Below are 26,836 nucleotides of genomic sequence, written 5' to 3'. Positions count from 1 at the left end.
ATTTGCCAATGATATCACTGATAAGGGTTTAATCTCCAACATTTACAAGGAACTCATGAAACTTAATAATAGGAAGATAAACAATCCAATCAAAAAATGGGCAATTGACCTAGATAGACACTGTTCGAAAGAGGACATACAGAGGGCCGAAAGACATATGAAAACATGCTCAATGTCACTAATTATACGAGAAATGCAAATCAAAACGACAATGCGGTATCACCTCACACCTGTCAGAATGGCTATCATCAACAAATCAACAAACAACAAGTGTTGGAGAGGATGTGGAGAAAAAGGAACCCTTTTGCACTGCTGGTGGAAATGCAGATTGGTGCAGCCACTGTGGAGAACAGTATGGAGCTTCCTCAAAAAACTAAAAATGGAACTCCCATTTGACCCAGTGATACCACTTCTAGGAATATATCCCAAGAAACTAGAAACACCTATCAGAAAGGATATATGCACTCCTATGTTCATAGCAGCACAATTTACAATAGCTAAGATTTGGAAACAGCATAAGTGCCCATCAGAAGATAGTGGATTAAAAAACTGTCTTACATCTACTAGACTTAGGAACATATGGAGGCACCCGGTTAGGGGGGGCCGGAGGACAAGAGGCCACATGTTGAACTCACTATATATTGGTCCCCCAGCAACATGCAAGGTGTGTTGGCACTGGTGGATACCTGTGCAGACTGCTGTTTACTTTATGGTAACCCAGACAGATATATGGGCCTAGTGGCCCATATAGACGGGTACAGAGGCAGAACTGTCCATGTGCAGCAGGCAACTTTGACACTGGGTATTGGCCACCTTCCCCTGAAGGCCTATATCGTGTATATCTCTTCCATACCAGAATACATCTTGGGAATGGATGTGCTAAAAGAGTTAATGATTGCCACAACCCAAGGTGAATTCCGCTTGCGGGTACATGTGGTAAAGCCAATCACAAGAGGGCATCTACATCATGTGGCTATTAAACTGCTTAACCCCCACTGGGTGGTGCGGGTGCAAAAGGACTTCCTCCCAGGAGGTCATGAGGAAACTGGACAGACAATATTGCAGCTGGAGAAGGTGAAGATCATCCAGCCCATGCACAGCCCCTTCAGTTCTCCAGTATGGCCAGTGAAGAAGCCTGAGGGCACCTAGCGGATGACCATGGGTTATAGGAAACTGAATAAAGTGACTCCCTCCTTACAGTCTGGAGTGCCAGCTATAATGGATTTCATGGACCGCCTTACATTGACATTGGGGTGGTACCACTATGTGGTGGATTTGGCTAATGCTTGCTTTTCCATAGCTATAGAGTCGGAGATTCAAGAATAGTTTGCTTTCATGTGGGAAGGTCAAGAGTGGACTTTTGTCATTCTCTCTCAAGGATATTTGCACAGCCCTACCATCTGTCATGGTCTGGTGCCCCAAGATTTAGCCACCTAGGGCAAGCCTCCCACAGCAACAATGTTCCATTATATTGATGACATCATGATAACCTCTAATTCTCGTGCAGATTTGAACGCAGCTGCTAGTTGTCCACAGCAGGCTTTGGAGTCATGGGGATAGGCAGTGAGCGACTGCAAGGTACAGGGACCTGGCTTATTTGTCAAATTCTTGGGAGTTGTCTGGTCAAGTAAGACCAAGGTGATACCTGAAACAGTCATTGACAAAGTGCAGGCTTATTCCCGGCCTACAACAGTGAAACAGTTACAGACCTATGTTGGTCTTTTGGGGTATTGGTGAGTGTTCCTTCCCCACCTGACCCAGTTGTTGCAGCCATTGTACCAGTTCTCCTGGAAGGGGGCGACATGGGACTGGATTCCAGAGATTGAAGAGGCCTTTTTGAAAGGGCGAGGGCTAGGCCCTCCATCTTGCCCCAGGGTAAGGGCTAGGCCCTCCATCTTGCCCCAGGGTAAGGGCTAGGCCCTCCATCTTGCCCCAGGGTAAGGGCTACGCCCTCCATCTTGCCCCAGGGTAAGGGCTAGGCCCTCCATCTTGCCCCAGGGTAAGGGCTAGGCCCTCCATCTTGCCCCAGGGTAAGGGCTACGCCCTCCATCTTGCCCCAGGGTAAGTGCTCCATCTTACCTTGGCCACGTACTTGGCAAGGAGCTTCTTCCCGGAAGTCTAAGCCTCTGCTAGCCACACCCAGGAATAAGACACCGACTTGTGCCTGGCCAATTGGCAAGCCACAGCCCTTCCTCCTCCCCTTACTCCAACCCCCTATATAACCCGTCTCCACACAGAGTTCTCTCTCTCTCTGCTTCCTGTCGCTGCGTCGGCAAGGTGGGGGAGCTGAGCTAGCTCGAATAAAGACTCTTATGCTTTTGCATTGGACTGGCTGGCTCCCTGATGTGGTTTCTTGGGGATCCTGAAATCTGGGCATAACATTTTCTAGCTGCCAAAAAAAGCAGTCACCCAAGCCCAAAACTTGCAGGTTGTAGACCTGATACAACCATTCCAGTTGGACATAACTGTTATTCCATCGGGGTTTGGTTGGGGTCTGTGACAACAGTATGGGTGGAGAAGAGTACCCATTGGGTTCTGGTCCCAGTTTGGAAGGGGGCCAAAAGTTGGTACTCCCTTGTTGAGAAGTAATTGGCAGCCACTTACGCGGCCTTGCAGGCCTGTGAGGCAATCACAGCACAAAGTAAAGTACTTGTAAAGATTGCCTATCCAATAACTATTTGGCTTAGATCCTGGGTGACTACGCCCAAGTCAGGAGTGGCACAGACCCTAACTTTAGCAAAGTGGGGGGCCTATTTGGAACAGAGGACAGCGGTGAGCACCAGCACTCTGTCACAGGAATTGCAAACCCTCTTGGGTCTTATGACTTATGAGACCCTGTCAAGAGAGGAAAGTGCTATGGAGGAAGTACTCCCTAGTTCATTCCGGGAGGTTATGCCACCCCTTCCAGAGACCATGTTGTTCATGGACTGGTCAAGTAGGGGTGAGAGGGAATATAAGACAATTGCGGGGGAGGACTAGCAATCTGAATCTGTGACAATAACCAGTATTCTGATACACATTTTTGTTAGCCTATAATTAAGTCACTGCCCCTTCCTTAAGTATTAATCTGTTTTCCTAAATACTCCCAGTTTACAAGGGCCATAAACCTAGAATTTAATAGCTTAGCCAGAGGGGAGGTCACTGGCACCACCCAGGCCAGGCCTTTAGATGTAATCTTACTTCCCCATTCTAACTGACTTCGATAGGGCTGTGAAAGCCTGCCACAAAAGCCCAGAAGTTAGGAAACAAAGAATTTAGGAATATATAAGGAGTAATCTCATTGTATTAGGTGTTCAGGCTTTGGATCTTCGAAGCCCTTGAGCCAGCAGTGCTGCTTTGAATAAAGGGTTTTTGCTGAATCTTCTGAGTACCCATTGTGTGTTTTCTGGTTGCCTGGTAAATTCTGCAACATAATTTGGTTCCCTTACCTAGAACATGCAGCCGAGTTGACCCTTTGAGCCACCACTGCGCGAGACCAGGTGGGTGGGCCCACTCGACTGAGCACCCACGATGAAGTGAAAGGTTCCACCAGCGATTGACTGGATCCCAGTCTTTTCCAGGCTCGGACGAATCAGGCCACCCTCCCTGGGCTCCAGTGAACTCCAAGGAAGACTGGGAAGCCCTTTCTGGAACCAGATGTATGATTGGTAAGTTTCCCTGGGGACCCAGTCTGAGATCAGGCCTGCTTATAGGGGCAGAAGAGGCCATTGATCACTGACTAGGCAAAATATTTGCCTCAGTTCAGGGACTTTCCATGGGAGGAAGTCAAAACTCAGACTGACTGGTGTGAATTTGAGTGTGAGAGTCTGTGTGAAGCGAAAGTTACCTTGTGGTTGCTCTGTGTCTCTGTTAACTGAGGGGGATTACACGGTTTAACTGCAAACATGGGAAGTAGTTCCTCTAAACCCACTGTCTTAGAATGTATGTTAAAGAATTTTAAGAAGGGCCCAGACTGCTACCTGCAATGCAGATATCTCTCCTCAAAATCAGGGGACCTCAGCTTATGGTCGAGGATGGGAAACAGAAACTCCAGGCCTGGGAAATACATTCTCCCAAAATAGTCCATTGGGAGAATGCTGAGATTCTAGGGAGGGTCAGTTCCAGAACCAGGGACAAAAGACATTGTTCTGTGGTGTAAACTTTTAGTGTGTTGCATGCACCTGTATAAGAGTGTTTGTTGATGTTTTGTGTCTCTTCATTGTTTGTTTAATTTGTTTAAAGATGGGGCAAGTCCCACTTGGGGAAATCCAGTTATGTGTGGTGAGGCTGAACATGTGACAGAGACTGCAGGAAACTCCCAGCAGCTGCCAAGAATTTTTTTTATCTTGGGGACTCTTCCTGTTCTCCCTCTCAGAATATTGGCCACCAGAAATTCTTAGCTAGTGAGATTTCTGTCTGTATGTCTATAATGTAATTTTGGCTTTCTATCTTTTAGGGACTTTAGTTTGTTCTTCCCTGGTTTATGAATATAGGGACAAGAATTAATAAGGAACCCACGTGGCTTAGCTGACCAGCTAGACCCATTTTGGGGTCCACAAGTGTATACATTGACCCGAATTAATGTCTATCTTGGGAATACTATTCTCAGGAAAAGAAGGGGGAATGATTTGAAGCTATGCACGTCTGGGTTGAACAACAAGGTTAATGCTTCCATGATAATGGGCAGTTCTTGAATGAAGATGGACCGAATTCTAAGGGTGACTCCCAGGTCCCAGGGGCATACGACTCCCAGCCAGATTAGTATGTCCTTTCTTTGAACAGAAAGGGCAGTCATGGTTAACAGCATAATTAATGTTTCCCATAACTATAACTAGTCCCCAATGTTCTGTTTTCCCCTTAACACTGGGAGGAATAGATCTGTAGAAGTACCCTCTAGCTGTGAAGCAGGGGCACTCTGTTTTTATAAAGGAAAATAAAATAAAATGGTACGTTCACATTGAGTTATGCCTGTTACAAAATTGGTCAAGAAGATGCTTTAGGTAATAATTGGCTTTAAAAATCTCAAAGTTGTTAAGCTATAATAAATAGATGTAACTAAAATGAAGGATTTATAATAAAGCTTTTCAGTAATAATTATAATATGATGATAATAATAAAAGTCCAGTCACTCAAGAGGAGATTAACTATGCTCTCTGTTGGAGGAAGGGGCCAGTCATCCTTTTCACTGTAAAAGTAGAGAAGCCTAAAAGAGAACAAGGGCAGACAGAAATGGATCCTTTGTCCTGCCTTCCCCTCCCTATGCGACAGGGGACAATCTGAGGGAACAGCCAAGATGGCGATTTACAATCCCAGCCTCCCCCTCAGGAGGAGAGCTGTCCTGGTAAAGCTCCAACTGGCCCTGAGCACTCTGTGCCATCAGGAATCAGCTTTTCTAGGTTGTGAAAGGAGTTGGAGCCAAAAAAGTTAAAACCTCTGCCGGAAGACCCACGTGGCTTAGCTGACCAGCTAGACCCATTTTTGTGCCCACAAGTGTATATGTAGACCCGAGTTAATGTCTATCTTGGAAATGCTATTCTCAGGAAAAGAAGGGGGAATTATTTGAAGGTTGGCTATGGCTATCTGGGAAAGAGAGCACCTGGCTGTTCCTGGTGTGCTTCCAGCAGATGTAAGATTTCTAAACTCGGGAGCCCCAGTGGGACCTTAACAATAAAACCCATAGGGAACACATGAGAGATCTCTCAGGGAACTAATAATTAAAGGGATTAGGGAAGCAGTTCCCTGGTCTCAGAACCTAAATAAAGCCTTCAATGTTAAGCAAGGCAAAGAAGAAGGGCCTTCCAAATTTTACCAAATCTAAAGATCAAATGAGAAAGTACTCTGGGCCAGACCCTGAGGACCTACTGGGCCAAGAAATATCAAAAATTTCATTTTGTCACTAATAGTTGGCCTGACATCTCAAGAAAACTGCAAAGTTAGAGAACTGGAAGGATAGAAGTGCAGAAGAGCTGTTTAAAAAGGTTCAGAAGGTCTATGTACATAAAGATAAGAAAGGCAGAAACAGAAAACTAACATAATGTTAACAACTGTAGAACAAGTGGCCCAGGGAAGGGCTGGTCCAGAGGGCCAGAAACAGAAGCCACAGCAGTACTGCCCAAACTTTAGCATGTTATCCCTAAGGAAAAATGTAGCAGTTTTGAATCCAAGCAGCTAGAGATCTGGGAACAGGCTGTGGGGCCTGCTCCCTTCTTCCCCTCGCCCTTTTCTCTAGCCTGTTAGGCATATATGTAATTTTCCAAAGTCTGATAAGTTAAAGGCTTTAGACCATTGCTGGGTTAAATGATAAACATCTAAATATTTTTAAATAATAGGATACTGAAACATTAATTAATCTGAGTTTGCCTCCTCTAGAGAATCTAGAGGATAAAGTTGAATCCATTAATGAAAAAGTCTTGTATTTTATTTGAAATCTCTCTTAAAATATGAATGTATTGCTAATCTGAGGAATGCTAATTACTTACATGTCACCTAAAAATTAAGGTTAAGAATTCTAACTAGAGAAACAAAGATGGCAGCATAGGTAAACACCGGAAATTGCTGCCTCTGACAACAACTTCAAAAATACAACGAAAAGACAAAACGGACATCATCCAGAACTACAGGAAGGCTGGCTGAGTGGAAATTCTACAACTAGAAGGAAAGAGAAAAGCACACTGAGACTCAGAGGAGCTGCGGAAGTAAAGTGCAGAGGTATGGAGGCTCGGAAAGGGTCGGGCACCTGAGGACACTGCTGTCTTTTTGAATCGGGAGGGAGTCACAAGCTCCTGACTGCTCTGAACTCCAGTTCCGGGAGGTCTCTGGGGACCCAGGACTCATACGGGGAGAAACTGGACTGTCTGGCAGCAGGCAGAACTCGGAACTCGAGGGCGGCTTTCCCTCAGAGGTGCTTGCAGCAATTACCAGGACACTGAGACGCGCGGCCCCTGCTTGCTCCGCCCTGTTGCTTCCGAGACCCTGCCCCACCCAGGCTGCGGCAGAAGCTTTTGCATATGAATGCCCTGGCCCTTTGCAATCTGAAAAGTACCTAACAAACTACAGCTGGGCCAGACAGACCCAGAACTTCCAAGAGAAGACCCAAGGCCCCACAGCAGCTTGCATTGCTTCACAGCTGGACCTCATCTGGGCACCTCCAAACCCCCCAAAAAAGGAAGGGGAATCTGCAGATCTCTTTGGAGCTTCTGCTGGGTAGCCTTAGGCAGAGGCTAAATTAGCACCTCCTTAGAACCAAGAGCCAGTGTACTCAGTGGTCAGAGTGGGACCATCCAGATTACAACTCCTCAGATCCATAAGGAACACACTCAGGGGGCAGACTCAGTGAGCACCAAAGCCCTACTAAAGCAAGTCTTGCCCCAGAAGGGTGTCTTCAGCACAGAAATTCTCCCACTGCAGACACAGCTGATTCTCACAGCCAATTGGTCTGGAGGTCAATTCCTCCCAGTGATAACTACAACAATCAAGGCTTAACTACAACAAGACTGTGCACACAGCCCACAAAGGGGTGCACCAAGAGTGTCCACCTCAGGTAATTGGGGAGACTGAGCCACTGGGCCCTATAGGACACCTAGCACACAAAGCCACTCTACCAACACAGGGAAGCATAAAAAATGTGGAGACAAAGAAACAGGTCACAAATGGCAGAAATGGAGGAAAGCAAAATACTGGATATAGAGTTCAAAACCTTGTTTATAAGGTTTTTCAAGAATTTTATGGAAACCGCCGATAAATTTAGTGAGTCCCTGGAGGATATGAAAAAAGACCAACTAAAAATTAAGCATACACTGACTGAAATAAAGAATAATATACAGAGACCCAACAGCAGACAAGATGATCCCAAGAATCAAGTCAAAGATTTGAAATATGAAGAAACAAAAAATACCCAACCAGAAAAGCAAAAAGAAAAAAGAATCCAAAAGTATGAAGATAGTGTAAGGAGCCTCTGGGACAACTTCAAGCGTACCAACATCAGAATTATAGGGGTGCCAGAAGAAGAGAGAGGGCAAGATATTGAAAACCTATTTGAAGAAATAATGACAGAAAACTTCCCCCACCTGGTGAAAGAAATAGGAAGCGCAGAGAACCCCAAACAAAAGGAATCCAAAGAGGACCACACCAAGACACATCATAATTAAAATGCCAAAAGCAAAAGACAAAGAGAGAATCTTAAAAGCAGCAAGAGAAAGACAGTCAGTTACCTACAAGGGAGTACCCATACGACTGTCAGCTGCTTTCTCAACAGAAACTATGCAGGCCAGAAGAGAGTGGCAAGAAATATTCAAAGTGATGAATACCAAGAACCTACAACCAAGATTACTTTATCCAGCAAAGCTATCATTCAGAAGTGAAGGTCAGATAAAGAGCTTCACAGTCAAGAAAAAGCTAAAGGAGTTCATCACCACCAAACCAGTATTATATGAAATGCTGAAAGGTATTCTTAAGAAGAGGAAGAAGAAAAAGGTAAAGATAAAAATTATGAACAACAAATACACATCTATCAACAAGTGAATCTAAAAATCAAGCGAATAAATAATCTGATGAACAGTATGAACTGGTGATTATAATAGAATCAGGGACATAGAAAGGGAATGGACTGACTATTCTTGGGGGGGGGGGGAAGGGTCTGGGGGATGCAGGAAGAGATTGGACAAAAATCGTGCACCTATGGATGAGGACAGTGGGTGGGGAGTGAGGGCAGAGGGTGGGGTGGGAACTGGGTGGAGGGGAGGTATGGTGGGAAAAAAGAGGAACCAATGTAATAATCTGAACAATAAAGATTTAATAATTTTTAAAAAAATTATTGAGAAACCCAAGGAGCTTTATCTACATAAAAAATCCAATATAATGAATGAAGCCAGAAATTATAAGAAAATTTGGAAAAGTGACCAGTTATAAAACCAACATAAATGAAACAGAAGACTAGACTTTGTGTGGTGAGCACACAGAGCAATATATAAATGATTATTATAAAATTGTACACCTGAAACTTATATAATGTTATTAACCAATGTTACCCCAATAAATTTAATTAAAATTAAATAAAAACCAATAGTGCTTCTATAGGAAAAAAAATAGAATTCTAACTAATTGGAAGGAAAGTATGGCTTTGGTGTAACAGAGAAAGCATAAGGCATAGAAATGCATTTTGAAGGATAAAGAAGATGGTTTCTAAGCTGGTTATTTCTGAAAGCTGTAAGAATGTTTCTGAAAGTTGTAAGAATGTCTGTGAAAGTTATAGAATGTTTGTAGAAATAAATGTTAAAAGGAAATTGATTAAATAACACAGGCCAGTAATCCAGGACATCAGTAAAGCAGAACAGGGAAACCGAGATAGTAAAACAGCAGTTTGCAACCATCTAGAAAATATGGATGCCAAGCAGTTTACAGCCATCTAGAAAATCCTATCTTCCCTAAACTAAGGACACTTAAGAGTAAATGATTTGCATTTTGCTTCCCTAATCAGAGGGTAAATAGCTTATGTCAATGTACTCAGGTAGACTGATAGCAGAAATCCAACTGGTGTCATTTGCTGTCCATACCCTAGGACAAATGAAGTTAGAAAATAAGCCTTATTGTGGTTGGTTCTCTTCTCATAAAATTGCTATATTATATTAATCAGGTATTTAAAAAATAATAAACATAAATAAATAAATAAATAAATAAATAAATAAATAAAATTTAAAAGGGCCATGTTTCAATCATGGGAACTGAAGTTTGCTAGCCTATGTTCCTGTCTAATACACTCTAATATATAATCTTTTGGTAAAATCAAGTTTGACAATCGCTTCAAAGGTTTGAATTTTAAGAAACTTCTTGATCTAGAATTGGCTTCAGATCATCCCAATAGGCTCTGAAGTGCCTCAAATTTTTTGTTTTCTCTCTCATGAAGGAAAATTTTATACTGACGGTACATAGGAACCTTTGTCAAATACAGTTATAACTAATGGTTATTAGTTATAATATTATAGAATATTGGGTTTTACAGAAAGGACAACTTTCCATGTCATCTGCATTATAATGAAATCCATAACTGTGTCATTTTAAATTTCTTCTTATCATTTGGGTACAGTTACTGTTTTGTTATAATGCATTTGGAAAAATATTACATCTTCTGAAGAGTCCATAGAAAGAATTGGCAAAGAAAATCAGATATTAAAGCAAGTTAGTGTATTTTTCTTTCTATATGATACCTCTGAAATTTGGCAGTTCTTAATGAATGAATCATGGAAATGCATTTCTTTGCATAAATTCAATAAGACCAATTTCCAATGGTGGTTTTATTGACCGAAAACTTTGACTAAAGTGTCATGTTTTAACGAGTCCTGTCTGGACTCTGAAGACTTGAAGCCAATAAGAGTGCCATGGAGAAAGCCTGGTATCTTGCTTGGTAGCCCTGAAAATAGATGGCGCTGGAGCATCAGGCCCATACCCTGCCAATGCTAGTGGTTGGTCAGAGTGGAAGGGGAGCAATGAGGGTGCCTCTGCATCCCTGTGGAACCTCCATGCACTCCAGGCTTTGATGAGTAGGAGGGCTGCTGAGATGTGCCTTGAAGCATAGAGTGCAGGCACAGGGGGAGCTGCTGTAGGTACAGATCTTGGTGAGGAATTCACCTAACCCAGCAGATATTGCAGGCAGGTCTGATGGCAGCTGGAAGGTTTGGCTTCTTTGCCCTAAGGGGCACATTGAGACTGTCATGAAATTCTGGCAAAGGCGGGCAGTTACCATCATTGTTGTGTTTATGCAAATGATCAGGCCAAATTGAAACCAGACTTAATGCAATAGATGAATTGGTCTTAATATGGCTCTTAAAATAAGGGTGATTTTAAGGAGAAAAAATCTATTTCAATGGAAATTATTAGAACTGAAATGTTTTCTTTTCCCTTCCACCAGACCATTTGTTGTAATTCTTGCTGTTCTAATTGTTCAATAATGCTACATTTTATAATGCAGTTTGTCTCTGCCAGGTCACAAGCCCACCTCCTTCTGTGCCCAGGCCTCATCGTCCCTCTGACAGAAAGCAAGGATCTCTTGGCTCTAAAAGAAAACTTCGTCCCTCCACAGCATTGAAGCAGTTAAAAGGAGCCCACCGATACCCGCTTTCCCTGAAAGAATTCAGAGCCAAGATCCTTGAGGGTATGTGTTAGGCAGTTAGACAGACATGAGCAGAGCAAGGATGATGGGCCAACTGGAAGAGAAATAGATGGGACCCTGAGACATGCTTCTCACCACTCCAACTGCTCAGGAGCTGGAAATGCAGAAACCTGTGTAGACTCCCTCTCCCTTCCTCTAAGAAAGCCAACAGGTTTTAGAACAGCTAATAGAGATAGAATCCATAAGCCCTGAAGCCCCAGATGTTACTCCAGACCAGATCTCTGGACTGCCATTACAATCCCTTGGGTGGTAAAAATGAAAAAGACTTGAGCTGCTGAACACTCTACTCCCTAGCTTTGAGTCTTCTATTGAATTCCCAAGGCTAAGAATCAGCTTGAGGATCAAGATGGGGGAATAATGGGGAATATAAGACAATGGGGTGGGGGTGGGGCTAGCAATCTGAATCTGTGCCAATAACCAGTATTCTGATACACATTTTTGTTAGCCTATAATTAAGTCACTGCCCCTTCCTTAAGTATTAATCTGTTTTCCTAAATACTCCCAGTTTACAAGGGCCATAAACCTAGAATTTAATAGCTTAGCCAGAGGGGAGGTCACTGGCGCCACCCAGGCCAGGCCTTTAGATGTAATCTTACTTCCCCATTCTAACTGACTTCGATAGGGCTGTGAAAGCCTGCCACAAAAGCCCAGAAGTTAGGAAACAAAGAATTTAGGAATATATAAGGAGTAATCTCATTGTATTAGGTGTTCAGGCTTTGGATCTTCGAAACCCTTGAGCCAGCAGTGCTGCTTTGAATAAAGGGTTTTTGCTGAATCTTCTGAGTACCTATTGTGTGTTTTCCAGTCACCTGGTAAATTTTGCAACAGGGGAAACCTACACAGACAGCAGTGGCTGTCCATTTAGATACAGATGAATTATGTTTCGATTCTAGTACTGGGCATGGTAGCCAATGGATTGAATTGCAAGCAGTGTGGATGGTTTTGACAAAGGAGCCTGGCCCTGTGGCCATTGGAACAGACAGTTGGGCTGTCTTTGAAGGCTTGACTTTGTGGTGGTTCCAGTGGCACAAGCAGCAGTGGTTGATAGGACATCGCCCCGTGTGGGAACAGAAAATGTGGAAGGATATATGGGAAGTAGGGACTTACTAAGAGGCAACAATATACCATTTGAGTGGCCATTGGCCACTGAATGATGAGGCAGATGCCTTGGCAAGGGTACAGGAGGTAGTAACTTCAGCCGAAGATTGGGTATGGTGGCTCTATGGGAAATTGGGGCACATGGGACCACGGACAATGATGCAGGTGGCTAAGCATTGGGGCCTAGCCCTATCCATAGGAGAAGCCCTCACTGCAGTATGAGGTTGTCCCCACCTGTGCTCAGGCACACCCCCATTGATATGGTCTTCAGGGGAAGAACAGCCATGTCCTCAGAAGGGGGCCTCTCTGCAATATTCCAGGTGAATTTCATTGGGACTCTCCCTCCAGACCAGGGTTTTATGTATGTCCTGATGGATGTGGACACTGCCACCGACCTCCTCTTTGCTTAACCTGCAAGAGAGACCCACCCAAGGGAAAGTTGTCCAAGGATTTGAACACTTGGGGGCCCACCTTTGGGCAACCCATTAGCATAGCAAGTGATAATGGAACCCATTTCACAGGGAAGGAGGTACATAGCTTGGCAATTTCACTCTTCATATTGTTCCCAAGTTGCTGGGATGATTGAACGGTATAATGGCTGGTTGAAAGACAAGCTCCGCCTAGGGTGGACCCACCTAGCCTAAAAGGTTGAGCTAGATTCATGGTCAGCAAACAGCGGCTCGAGAGCCACATGTGGCTGTTTGGCCCCTTCAGTGTGGCTCTTCCACAAAATACCACATGCGGGTGCACACGTACAGTGCAATTGAAACTTTGTGGCCCATGCGCAGAAGTCGGTATTTTGTGGAAGAGCCAGTATTTTGTGGAAGAGCCACACTGAAGGGGCCAAAGAGCCGCAAGTGGCTCGTGAGCCGTGGTTTGCCAAGCCGCAGTTTGCCGACCACTGAGCTAGATGATTGGGATTGGATATTGCCATCAGATTGCCAAATAAGCATCCCAGGAAGACAGGTGCCTCCCCCTTAGGTATAATGATGTGGAGGTATCCTCAGACACTGCATGTGCAGGTGAACACAGCAGATAAACTGTTGCAACCTAAGGTACACCCATCTGGAACTTTGCTGCTGCCGACACCTGCCCCCTTGGCAGATGGGGAAGAGACAGTGTGGACCTGGCCATGGACTGGGGAAGAGCCCTTGGTAGCCCTCCTATCCCCTTGGGGAAGCGGGTATGACTACAAGTCACAGTTGCACCTCTTGATCCAGCCCTGGCTAGTAATTGCAAGTCCAAGCCGGAAAACACGGAAAGGGAACTGTAAAGGGGACTTATGCTACTGCCCTCTGCCAGTGCCCAGAGTTTCCATAACTTCCCCTGTGAAACCGGGCCCCTATGAAGGAGGGAGATCCCATTTGGTATCACTGGCCCGGTTGTCCTCTGATTCCAGCCACAGTACTGTGTAGAGGAGACACAGTTGCTTGTATCTTGCTGGAAGGTCATGAACTCATTATGATGTCTCAGTTTCTCTTTTGTCTCATGGTGAGTTTGGCTAACAGTGTAGTGTCATGGGCGCATACCTATGCGCGAGTGCACAATATATCTCATTGTTGGGTATGCACAGAAATTCCCCCGAAGGGCTGGCAGATTTCCATGGCGCATCCATCTGGCCACCGCTGCCAATTGGACATGGTTAGCTGCTCAAGACTTCAGCAACATCTCATGGGACCCTATGCACCGAGCCATTGAGACTCTGATCTGGCGGGACCATGGCAATACTCCCCACTTTATCAGTTATGCAGTTTGGAATGAATGGGGGTGGTTGTTAGGGGAACACGTAGAATAAAGAGAACCCACAGACATGTGTGTGGAGCAGCAGAAATGGGATAAGAATAGCATTGTCGGCTGGCTGCCTCCAGAGTTGTGCTGTAACATCACTACTATTGTTGAAATCCAGAAGCGATGGAATAGAAAGCATTATACTGGCACAAAACCTGTAGATATGATGATCCCAGGATACCTATGGGTGTGTGAAAGGTATGGCTGGCCCTACCTCCCTGCAAATTGGTCGGGATGATGTACCTGAGGTAGGCCCTATATCCCCAGGTGATATCCCTTAAGACTTTAGAAGAGAGTCCCCTTAACTGGGACTCAGTATACTACTGGTGGCATCAAGTTAAATGGACTCTCTGGTGATTTTAAGCCCTTAGCTGCATTCCTTCCTGCAGGAGGAGCAATTAAGGTAGAGTTAGAAGTTACAGCCTTAGCAGAGCATACAGCTAAAGCCTTGAATCAGACCCGGCAAGCCCTTACCTTAATGATGGATGAAACCACGCAGATGTGCAAAGTGGTACTGCAGAATAGGATGGCACTTGGTTTGTTAACTGCTGCACAAGGAGGCACTTGTGCCATCCTACATGTAGAATGCTGTACACATGTGCCTAATAATCAAGAAAATGTAACCAGTGCCCTGCAAGAGATAGGGAAGTGCAGGCCATACAAGCCCTTTCCCATGACTGGTGGGATGGACTGTCAGGAGCATGGTTCTGGGCATTTTTGAGTTTTGCTATTGGGGCAGGAGTACTAGTCATAACAAGTTGTAGTTTGTATTGCTCTGTGGCCTCTGTGTTCAAGGAGCTGGCGTATGGGCCAGGGTACCCTGTAGAAACCAGCCGGCATAAGGGGTAGAGTGTAGGGCAGTGGTTCTCAAACTGTGGGTCACGACCACTTTCACAGGGGTCGCCTAAGATCATCGGAAAACACATATATTTACATATTGTTTTTGTGATTAATCACTATGCTTTAATTATGTTCAATTTGTAACAATGAAAATACATCCTGCATATCAGATATTTACATTACAATTCATAACAGTAGCAAAATTACAGTTATGAAGTAGCAAAAAATAATTTTATGGTTGGGGATCACCACAACATGAGGAACTGTATTAAAGGGTCGCGGCATTAGGAAGCTTGAGAACCACTGGTGTAGGAGCTCTGACCAAAGTACGCCGGAGGTTAAAGGCCCACTCGGCAAATGGACGCATGCAGGCACTGACACAGCAGTATTACTATGTTAAAACACCCCTTTCCCTACACATGGGTGAGGGCAATGACTCAGCAGTAGCACTATATATACTGTGCAAGCACACCCTTATATAACCTGCTTATGTTAATGAAGCACGACGTCACTAATTGGCATGAGGCCTCTTTTGTTTGAGCATGTATATAAGTGCCACTGATCAGCCAGTTTTTGGCTGCTTTGTTTGTAATAAAGCATGTCCCACTTACCTACTGTCACTCATGTATTCTTCCAATTCCCTGCACCCAGAGGGATCAAGTCCCTGGCTGAGGAACTTGCACTCAACACCTACTTAAAGACAGACTGCCCTACATGTAGCAGCTATGTATATAAAAGTTATAAAATTGTTCTTGGCTTAATAATGATGAATGAAAAGTATTAAAACTCTCCAATCAAATAAGGTATGCAAGAGTTTTTGTTGTTCTTTTTCCTTAAACATTGAGAGCAAAATAACTTACTGGAATATAAAGGTAAGAGCTGAATGTGCATGCCACTGATGGAGAAAGTGGGTATTTTCACAGGACTAATTATTTTCCCCTATCTCATCTCCATTTGATGTGGATCAAAACATAGCCTTGGCTATTTAGTGTGTGTGTTTTTTGTTAATATATTTTATTGATTTTTTTACAGAGAGGAAGGGAGAGCAATAGAGAGTTAGAAACATCAATGAAAGAGAAACATCAATCAGCTGTCTCCTGCACACCTCCTACTGGGGATGTGCCTCTACCAAGGTACATCCCCTTGACCGGAATAAAACCCGGGACCTTTCAGTTCACAGGCCAATGCTCTATCCACTGAGCCAAACCAGTTAGGGCTAGTTTTTTTGTTTGTTTGTTTGTTTGTTTTTAATGCAATATGCTTGTGTATATATACCAGTTACATTTTGTACAATAAAATGGCGAAGGGGAAAATTATCTATAATAATAAAAGCATAATATGCTAATTAGATCAGACGTCCTTCCAGATGACCTTCCAGACAAAGCCAGGGCTGCCAGGGAAGCCCGGGTCCCGGGTGCCTCCCAGTGGCCAGAGGAAAGCTGGTGCCGGCAGCTGGGGGAAGGAAGGCCTACTCTTGCACAAATTTTGTGCATCAGGCCTCTAGTAGAATATAAAACTATACTGTAGCCCTAACCTGTTTAGCTCAGTGGATAGAGCGTCGGCCCTGCAGACTGAAGGTCCCAGGTTCGATTCTGGTCATAGGCATATCCCTCGGTTGCGAGCATACGCCCCAGTAGGGAGGTTGCAGGAGGCAGCTGATCCAATGTTTCTCTCTCCATCGATGTTTTTACACTCTATCCCTCTCCCTTCCTCTCGGTAAAAAATCAATAAATATCTCAACAGTCATAGATATATATAAAAAACCTATACTATAGTAATTAGGATGTGGTGAAACCAAATGGTGTTTTTCTTTTATTATTATTACTAAGACCATCGGAAAACACATATATAATTACATATTGTTTTGGTGAATAAATCACTATGCTTTAATTATGTTCAATTTGTAACAATGAAATTGGGGGTCACCACAACATGAGGAACTGTATTATAGGGTCGCGGCTTTAGGAAGGTTGAGAACCACTGCTCTGGAAGGTTGTCCGAAAGGACATCTGGAAGGTTGTTTGGCTGTCCAGTCTAATTAGCATATTATGCTTCTATTATTATAAATTATTTTAATCCTCACCTGAGGATATTTTCCCATTGATTTTAGAGAGAGTGGAAGAGACAGGGAAAGACAGAAATATTGATGTGAGGGAAACACATTGATTGGTTGCCTCCTGCATGCACCCTGACCAGGGCCCAGGCTGGGGAGGAGCCTACAACCAAGGTACGTGCCCTTGACCAGAATCAAACCTGGGACCCTTCAGTCCAGCGGTTGCCAACTGGTGATCCATGGACCACTGGTGGTCCATGAGGTCTGAAAGGTTGGCGACTGCTGGTTTAAGGAAACCTTTGGTGCAGCAGTTGCCAATTGGTGGTCCATGGACCACTGGTGGTTAGTGAGGTCTGAAAGGTTAGTGACCGCTGCTTTAGTCTGCAGGCTGACACTCTATCCACTGAGCCGAGTTGGGTAGGGCAAAATAGTGGTTTTCTAAATGAGAATGTTTTCTTGGTCTGGAGAAACACAGTTGTGGAGTAAATAGCAGGTTTCATTTTTAGCAGACACCTCTCTTCTGCTGCTGGACCACACCAACTGTGTCTTCATCCTCCATTCCAACTGTGCAGGTGTGTCTATTTCATTGATTAGCTACCCATTAAATCAAAATCTGATCTGTCTCCTTGACAAATCCTGCAGTTCACAATATGCTTTTTTTAGTTTACTAAGTGGTGTATGCTTCTTAATCTTAAACTGTACTTCAGAAGCATCCTGCCTGCCACCTTCAAATGAATATGATTGTTGTTCTCAGTATTGACTCCTTTGGGCTTTTCATCTGCCCTGGCAAGCTCCAGGTCTTCTCAGCTGCCACTTTGCAAAAGAGGTAACCAGGTCCACATGCTTAAGGAGCATACTAACAGTGCCAGGTGCAGCAGGAGCAGCTGCTTCTGGCTTTAAAAAAAATTATATGTATATATATATATATATATATATATATATATATATATATATATATAATTGATTTTTTACAGAGAGGAAGAGAGAGGGATAGAGAGTCAGAAACATTGATGAGAGAGAAACATCTATCAGCCGCCTCCTGCACACCTCCCACTGGGGATGTGCCCACAACCAAGGTACATGCCACTGACCGGAATCGAACCCGGGACCCTTCAGTCTGCAGGCCGATGCTCTATCCACTGAGCCAAACAGCTAGGGCTGCTTCTGGCTTTTAAGCTTCACTCTTCTTCTTCCTCTTGTGCTCCACATCTGGGCAATCACAGGTGCTCCTTCCTTTGGCTCTAGGAGGAAATGTAAACCATGAAAGCCTCTGACATAAGAATTCCATGCCAATTTCCTGTCCTTGCTCTTAATCATTTGCAGACTTTCTGGGGAAGCCTGCCCCACTTTTCCTACAAAGATTCATTGTGTGAGTAGTTAAACTTTTCATATCCTCTTGGTGTGTGTGTGTGTGTGTGTGTGTGTGTGTGTGTGTGTGGTCATCAGTCTCAACATTCCAACCAAATTTTGGGTTGGGGGGTCCATCCTGTACTTGCAGATTAGCAACAATAGGTAAGAATAGCTACCACTGTCTTTTTGTCACAAATGACATGATCATCTATGTAGACTATTCGACAGAACTTCCAAAACTCTAGTAGATATAGCAATGATCTTTTAGCAAGGTAACAGGCTACAAGATCAAAAAGCAGTTGTATTTTTATATACTGGCAATAAACAATTGGAAATTGAAACTTTCAAAAATATCACTTATAATAGCATCAAACTCTGAAATACTCAGGGCTAAATCTGGCAAAATATTTTATGACCTGTACATTAAAAACTACAAAATATTGCTGAAAGAAATTAAAGATCTAAATAAATGGAGACATGTTTATGGATTATGAGATTCACCATTTTAAAGATGTCAGTTCTCCCCAAATTGATCTTTATATTCAATCAAAATACAAGATAGATTTTTTTTGGGGGGGGGGGTTATAAATTGACAAATTCCTTGTAAAATTTTCCTAGGTGTTTATCCAAAAGAAATTTAAATTTCATTCCCACAAAAAACTGTACATGAATGCATATAGCAGTAATAGCCAAAAGTTGAAAACTTACACATCTGTTTTTCAATAAGTGAATGGCTAAACAAACTGTGGTGTATTCACATGGAATAAAATGAATGAACTACTTATACATGTAACAACACATATGAATCTTCAGGGAATTATGCTGAGTGAAAAAACCTATACCAAAATTAAATACTGTGTGATTTGATTTATATAATATTCTTTAAAGATAAAATTATAGAGATGGGGAACAGATTAGGGTTGCTAGGCCTTATGGAGGGTGTTTGGGGGAGAGAGAGAGTGAGGAGGTTAGTGGATGTAACTATAAAAGGACAACATAAAGAATCCTTGTAATAATAAAAATATTCTAAATGTTGACTGTATCAATATTAATACCCAGTTGTGATATTGTATATCGTTTTGTAAAATGTTACCATTGGGGGAAATGGATAAAGGGTACGTGGGATCTCTGAATTACTTCTTACAACTGCATGCAAATCTAGTATTACCTCAAAATAAAAAGTTAAATTAATAATAAAAAAAGCTGGGTCAAAAAGAGAACAAATTCTAAGGTGGCAGACCAAAATCCAACTACATTAAATGTAAAGTCACAAAATACGTCAAGTTAAAGAAGGTTGTCATTATTTTTAAAAATTATGTGATTAATAAGAGACAGTTAGAAATATTAAAATTAAAAGGTAGAAGAGATAAAGCATGCATTAGCCAAAAGAAGAATGGTAAAGCGATAGTACTGGGTACTTCAAAATAGACTAAGAAATAAAAGTGGTATTCTAAATAAATGGTAAATTCCATTTCCTGTTGTATCAATCTAATAGGAAGCCATTCAACTCTAAAAATGTATCACCCAATAAGACAGCTTAAAAATATATAAAGCAAAGCTTAACAGAAATAAAAGAAGAGACAATTTTACAAAGTATAAAAAAAAATGAAACAACCAGCTCTGTTCTTTTCTCATCTATTAACAAAACAATTAGAAAAAACAATTCTTATAGTAGACAGAAAAAAATATACTGTTGGTAAAGACATGTGACACAAATACGCAAAAGGTATTCGGAGGACTGTTATCTCTACATAGGTTTTACTGGGAGTCTCTTGTCCCTTCCCACACACAGATTCACACTGAAACAGTGCCAATTATCATCTAATGAAAGGAAGACTATTTTCTACTGCATCCTAGAGATAACATAGTCCTTTGGGCTTTGTGTAGCCTGAAGCCTCTGATACCTTTAAAGACTACAAGTTCCTGATATTCAGCATTCTGTAGTCTCTCTTTGTCAACACATCATAACACGAAAGGATAGGCTAGTGTTTTTATATATATTTTCTCCATTTTAGTATCTACTTCAAAATTATTCCAGTGAGTCTTCAACTTTCACTGCCAATTGTTTTTTAATCCTTTTGAAGTCAGAGTGGAACCCACCATATAAAATGCTGAAAAAGAATCAGGTTGTTAGGGCAGGCGAGACATAGTCTGGTTTGCTAGATTTTGAGTTTTGGATCCTGGTTACTCCTCTAGTATCCCGCTTATACTTTACACTCCTGTTGGTGAGACTATGAATTCTTGACATGAATTTTCATTTGATGAATCACTGTCTTTTTGTTGTTAATCCTCACCCGAGGATATGCCCCCCCCCCCCCCATTGATTTTTAGAGAAAGTGGAAGGGAGGGAGGAAAGGGGAGGGGTGGAGAGATTGAGAGAAACAAGGGCAGGAGATCCAGCTTGCAACTGAGGTATCTGCCCTTGACCGGATCCAACCGGAGACCCTTCCCACCAGCCCACGCTCTAACCACTGAGCAAATGGGCTAGGGCAATGGCTCACTGTCTTACTTTCTTCAACAAGGCCTTCCTAAATTACCTGTATCACCTTTGTCCATAAAACACACACTGAATATGAGTAAAAAAGCATGGGTATTTTATCAATATAGACTCACAAGTCTCTATTATAATTTCTTCCATTTAATATTTTGGTGACTCTGGTTTATTTACTTAACCTTATAAATTTCAATATTGCAACAGGGCGTCAGTCAGAAGAGCAGAAACCCAAAGAATTGACAACATACTGTCTCTCACAAAGCTGCAGGATCACAATAAAAGGGTCACAAGATAAGGACCATGGTCACACAAATGGTCGTAAATCCCACGACCCCAAAAGTTACTGGACCTCAGAATCTCTCCACCCCATTAACTCTCTTCCACAAAACCACTGCCAACATTTTCAACACACAGTCACACAAAGCAACTCTTTTTCTCTGCTGCCAGAAGCTCCAGGCTCAGACTGGCTGGTCTCATCCCGCCCACCGGCCTGGGTGGAGCCCACACCAGTCGGAACTGAACCCACTGAACGGTGCTTCCTATTGGGCCAAACACCATAACCCCAGGAATCCGAAGATCCAGTTAAAGTGACATTTTGCATACATTGACTTGGGCCGCAAGGGCCTCTGGGAAATGTAGTCTGGTCCCGGAAAGCTGCGGCCCGTTTCAGAATCTTCTCAGCCTCAAGTTGTACTCCCACAGACTCCCAGTGCCAGGGCCAAGGGAAGCTGCTTTCGTCAAACTTACACTGAGCCTCTTCCGCAGATCGGGGCGCCTATAAACGCCGCGGTTGGTTATTAATATTTGTAAACAGATAGGACAGTCCGGCCGGAGTGAGGCGCGTGGGGCTCTGGGAAGTATTGTCCTTTGTCTAAGGGCCCGAGGCGAGGTGTGTGCTGCAGTCGTCCACCGCCCGCGCTGGCCCTAGTGCGCCCCTTTCTCAGCCCGCACCCGCTGTGCCACTTGGGCGGCGTTGAGATGTGGAATTGGGGTCTGCGTCTGCGGTCTCGGTGAGTCCTCGGGAGGCTGCGAGCTCTGAGTCCGGGACTGTGCTGGGTGGGAGTAGGGGCCTGCAGACCCGTGTCTGTGTTGGAGGAGGATGCTCGGCAGGGCCATGCCCCTAAGGGTGGTTCCCTGAGGCCGCGAGCGTGGCGTATTAAAGACAGCATGTGGCGTGATGTTACTGTATTTGTTAGATATTTGTCTGTGACTGAGTGTGGCCATGGGATAGTGTGTATAAGAGAATTTTTTGAATGTGCTTTCCCTTTTATATTTCAACTAGAGGCCTGTTGCACGAAGAGATTCGTGCAATAGGCCTTCCCTTCTCCTGGCTGCCTGCACCGGTTTTCCTCCGGCACCCGGGACCCAGGCCTTCGCTCCAGCCGAAGCCGCCTTCTGTCCTCCGTCTTCGCGGCCCGGGCCGGAGCCGCCTTCCGACCACCGAGATCGCAGATGCAGACCCCAATTCCCCAAGTGACATAGCGGGTGCGGGTTGAGAAAGGGGCGCACTAGGGCCAGTGCGGGCTGTGTATATGTACCACATCTTCTTTATCAACTTTGGTTGTTTCCATGTCTTGGCCACTGCGAGTAATGCTAAAATGAACATAAGGGTGCATATCTTTGCAAATACATGATTTTGAGGTTTTTAGGCATATACCCAGGAGAGGGATTGGTGGGTCATATGGTAGCTCTATTCTCAATTTTTTGAGGAATCTACAGACTTCTTTCCACAGTGGTTGTACCAGTCTACATTCCCACCAGCAGTGAATGAGGGTTTCCTTCATTCCACAATCTCTCCCACACTTGTTATTGCGTGTCTTGTTGATAATGGCCACTCTAACAGGTGTGAGGTGGTATCTCATTGTAGTTTTGATTTGCATTTCCCTAATAGCCAGTGAGGTTGAACATCTTTTCATATATCAATCGGCTGTTCGTATGTCTTCTTGGGAGAGGTGTATTTTCAGGTCTTCTGCCCACTTTTTGATTGGGTTGTTTGGTGTTGAGTTTTAGGAGTTCTTTATATATTTTGGCAATTAAACCTTTGTCGGAGCTACTGTTTGCAAATATCGCTCATCTTGTTGGCTATCTCTTTGTTTTGTTGTCAGAAGCTTTTTAGTTTGATATAGGTCCATTCATTTATTTTTGCTTTTACTTCCCTTGCCTTTGGGATCAAGTTCATATGGCCAAGGTCCACAAGTTTGGTACCTAGATTTTTTTCTATGTAGCTTATTGTTTCAGGTCTTATATTTAGGCTTTGATCAATTTTGAATTAATTTTTGTACATGGGGACAAATTGTAATAGAGTTTCATTCATTTGCATGTGGCTTTCCAGTTTTCCCAGCACCTCTTATTGGAGAGACTATCTTTACACCATTGTGTGTTTCTGGCTCCTTTGTTGAAAATTAACTGTCCTTATACATGTGGTTTTACAGCTGGGCTCTCTGTTCTGTTCCATTGATCTGTGTGTCCATTTCTCTGCTAATATTCTGTTTTGATTATCATATCTCTGTAGTATAATGTGAAGTCAGGTAGTGTGATACCTCCAGCTTCATTCTTTTTTCTCAGGATTGCTTTGGCTATTCAGGGACTTTTGTGGTTTCATAGAAATCTGATGATTTCTTGTTCTATTTCTTTAAAAACTGACATTGGGATTTTGATGGAGATTGCATTAAATTTGTATATTGCTTTGGGTAATATGCCCATTTTAACTATGTTGATTCTTCCAATCCATGAACACAGGATATTTTTTCATTTTGTATGTCTTTTTCAATATCTTTTATTTATTTATTTATTTATTTATTTATTTATTTCTTTATTGATTAAGGTATTACATATGTGTCCTTATCCCCCATTGCCCCCTTGTTGGGGTCCTACCCCAGCAGGTCCAGGGGTTCCCCATAGGTGTGGACAGAGTCGACGAAGAAGGAATGAATGACATGGAGGCAGCGTTCAGGTGATCATCATAGCCAGGTTCCTCCTAGCCAGGTTCCTGTCTCTAGGTTCTCCAGCCAGGTTCTGTAGCCAGGTTCTGTCTTCTATTGTCTTGTTACATCTGTATTTATACCAGTTGATTTTAATCCTGCCCATTTCTATTCCAAAGGTTAGGGCGTTTCTTATCTCCATTCCAGGGAGTAAAGATTATGTAGCTTAAGTGTGATTGTTCATAGTTAAAGTGATTAACTACCCGCCTGGCACTTAGTTAAGGGGTTTTATTCCCTCCCTAACTTCAGGGAAAAATCCCTACCTGGGGAAACAACCTTTCTCGGAGAGGTGACCTTGGTTAAAACACATAGCACTAAGGGGAGCAAACATATTAAGAACAGCATGCTATATACGCCAGGTCCCTTGAAACATATGCTGTGCAGACATTTCTTCTCTGCAGCGACTGTGTCAAGCAGCAAGGATGGACAGGCTCCCAGCAGACAAGGTAGGAAAAAATACCCAAGCAGAGTAGCTTCCAGAAAAAAAAAATTAAAAAGCAGGAGGAGAGCCTGAGAGAACTCTGGGACAATACGAAACGAAACAACATCCACATAATAGGGGTGCCAGAAGGAGAGGAAACTGAGCAAGGAATAGAAAACCTATTTGAAAAAATAATGACAGAAAACTTCCCTGATATAGGGAAGAAAAAACTCACACAAATCCAAGAAGCTCACAGAGTCCCAAACAAAATGAACCCCAAAAGACCAATGCCAAGGCACATTATACTTAAATTGGCAAACACCAACGACAAAGCAAGAATTTTAAAAGCAGCCAGAGAGAGACAGAAAGTCACCTACAAAGGAGCCCCCATCAGACTAGGGACTGATTTCTCAACAGAAACACATCAGGCGAGAAGGGAATGGAATGAAATACATAAAGTCATGCAAAGGAAGGGTCTGAACCCAAGAATACTGTACCCAGCAAGGCTATCAATCAAAATTGAGGGTGAAATCAGGTGCTTCACAGACAAAAATGGACTACGGGAGTTTATTACCACCAAACCAGCAATGCAAGAAATGCTAAAGGGTCTGTTGTAAAAAGAAAAAATAGGAAACAAAGAAGGAACACAGGGGTAAAGAATAAAAGTGGCGACTAACAAGTATCTATCAATAATAACTTTAAATGTAAATGGATTAAATGCCCCAATCAAAAGACATAGGGTAACTGAGTCGATAAGAAAACATAACCCATATATCTGCTGTCTACAGGAAACCCACCTCAGAAAAAAAGACGAACACAGACTGATGGTGAAGGGATGGGAAAAGGTTTTTCAGGCGAATGGAAGTGAAAAAAAAGCCGGGGTAGCAATACTTATATATGACAAATTAGATCTCAAATTGAAGGACATAAAAAGAGATAAAGAAGGCCATTTCAAAATACTAAAGGGAGCAATCCAACAAGAAGAAATAACTCTGGTAAACATATACGCACCCAATATAGGAGCACCCAAATACATAAGAAATCTTCTGGAAGAGATCAAGGGAGAGATTGACAGCAATACAATCATAGTAGGGGACTTTAACACCCCATTATCACCATTAGACAAATTCTCTAAACAAAAAATGAGCAAAGAAACATCAGTCCTAAATGACTCACTAGATCAGATGGAATTAATTGACCTCTTCAGAACATTTCATCCCAAAGCCACAGAATATACATTCTTCTCAAGTGCACATGGGTCATTTTCAAAGACAGACCATATATTGGGTCACAGACAAAGTCTCTTCAAATTCAAGAAAATTGAAATCATATCAAGCATCTTCTCAGATCACAATGGCATAAAACTGGAAATCAACTACAATAAAAACAATCCAAAAAAATCAAACACATGGAGACTAAATAGCACACTATTAAACAATGACTGGGTTACCAAAAACATCAAAGAAGAAATAAAAAACATCATGGAAACAAACAACAATGAAAACACAATCCAAAACCTATGGGACACAGCGAAAGCAATCTTGAGAGGGAAGTTCACAGCTCTACAAGCCTACTGCAAGAAACAAGAAACAATGAGAATAAATCACCTAACCCTACTACTCAAAGAGTTAGAAAGAGAGCAACAAGAAAAGCCCAGTGTCAGCAGAAGGAAGGAAATAATAAAGATCAGAGCAGAGATAAATGACATAGAGACCAAAAAAAACAATACAAAAGATCAACAAAACCAAGAGCTGGTTCTTTGAAAGGATAAACAAGATTGATGAATCCCTAGCCAGGCTCACTAAGAAGCAAAGAGAGAGGACCCAAATAAACAAAATCAGAAATGAAAGAGGAGAAATAACAACAGATCCCACAGAAATACAAAGGATTGTTAGAAATTACTATGAACAACTCTACTCCAAAAAACTAGACAACCTGGAGGAAATGGACATATTCCTAGAAAAATACAACCTTCCAAAACTTAATCAGGAAGAATCTAAAAATCTCAATAGGCCAATAACTATGGAAGAAATTGAAGCAGTCATCAAAAAGCTCCTAGCAAACAAAAGCCCAGGACCAGACGGCTTCACAGGGGAGTTTTACCAAACATTCAAGGAAGAACTAAAACTTATCCTCCTCAGACTAGTCCAAAAAATTCAAGAGGAAGGAACACTTCCAAGCTCATTCTATGAAGCCAGGATCACCCTAATACCAAAACCAGACAAAGAGAACATAATGAAAGAGAATTACAGGCCAATATCCCTCATGAACATAGATGCCAAAATCCTCAACAAAATCCTAGCAAATCGGATCCAGCAGTACATCAGAAAGATCATACACCATGACCAAGTTGGATTTATCCCAGGGATGCAAGGATGGTACAATATCCACAAATCAATAAACATAATACATCACATAAACAAATTGAAAGAAAAAAAACACACAGTCATATCAATTGATGCAGAAAAAGCATTTGACAAAATCCAACACCCATTTTTGATAAAAACTCTCAGCAAGGTGGGAATAGGAGGAACATACCTCAACATAATAAAAGCCATATATGACAAACCCACAGCCAACATCATAATCAATGGGCAAAAACTAAAACCATTCCCCTAAGAATAGGAACAAGACAGGGATGCCCACTCTCACCACTCCTGTTCGATAT

The 26,836-nt window shown here is 42.7% G+C and overlaps 1 protein-coding gene across 1 annotated transcript in view; it reads right to left on the bottom strand.

Annotated features, from left to right (window-relative positions):
• ZNF570 (zinc finger protein 570) overlaps positions 1–26,836 on the bottom strand; it is a 103,753-nt gene that overhangs the window by 57,525 nt on the left and 19,392 nt on the right. Inside the window, exon 2 of the mRNA XM_023760592.1 lies at positions 18,014–18,163. The gene's annotated coding sequence lies outside the window, so the exon portion shown is untranslated. The remainder of the gene's footprint in view (positions 1–18,013; positions 18,164–26,836) is intronic.

Source organism: Myotis lucifugus, unplaced genomic scaffold, assembly GCF_000147115.1.
Source record: "Myotis lucifugus unplaced genomic scaffold, Myoluc2.0 scaffold_185, whole genome shotgun sequence".
NCBI lineage: Eukaryota > Metazoa > Chordata > Mammalia > Chiroptera > Vespertilionidae > Myotis > Myotis lucifugus.
This window is presented reverse-complemented; position numbering and strand designations above follow the sequence as displayed.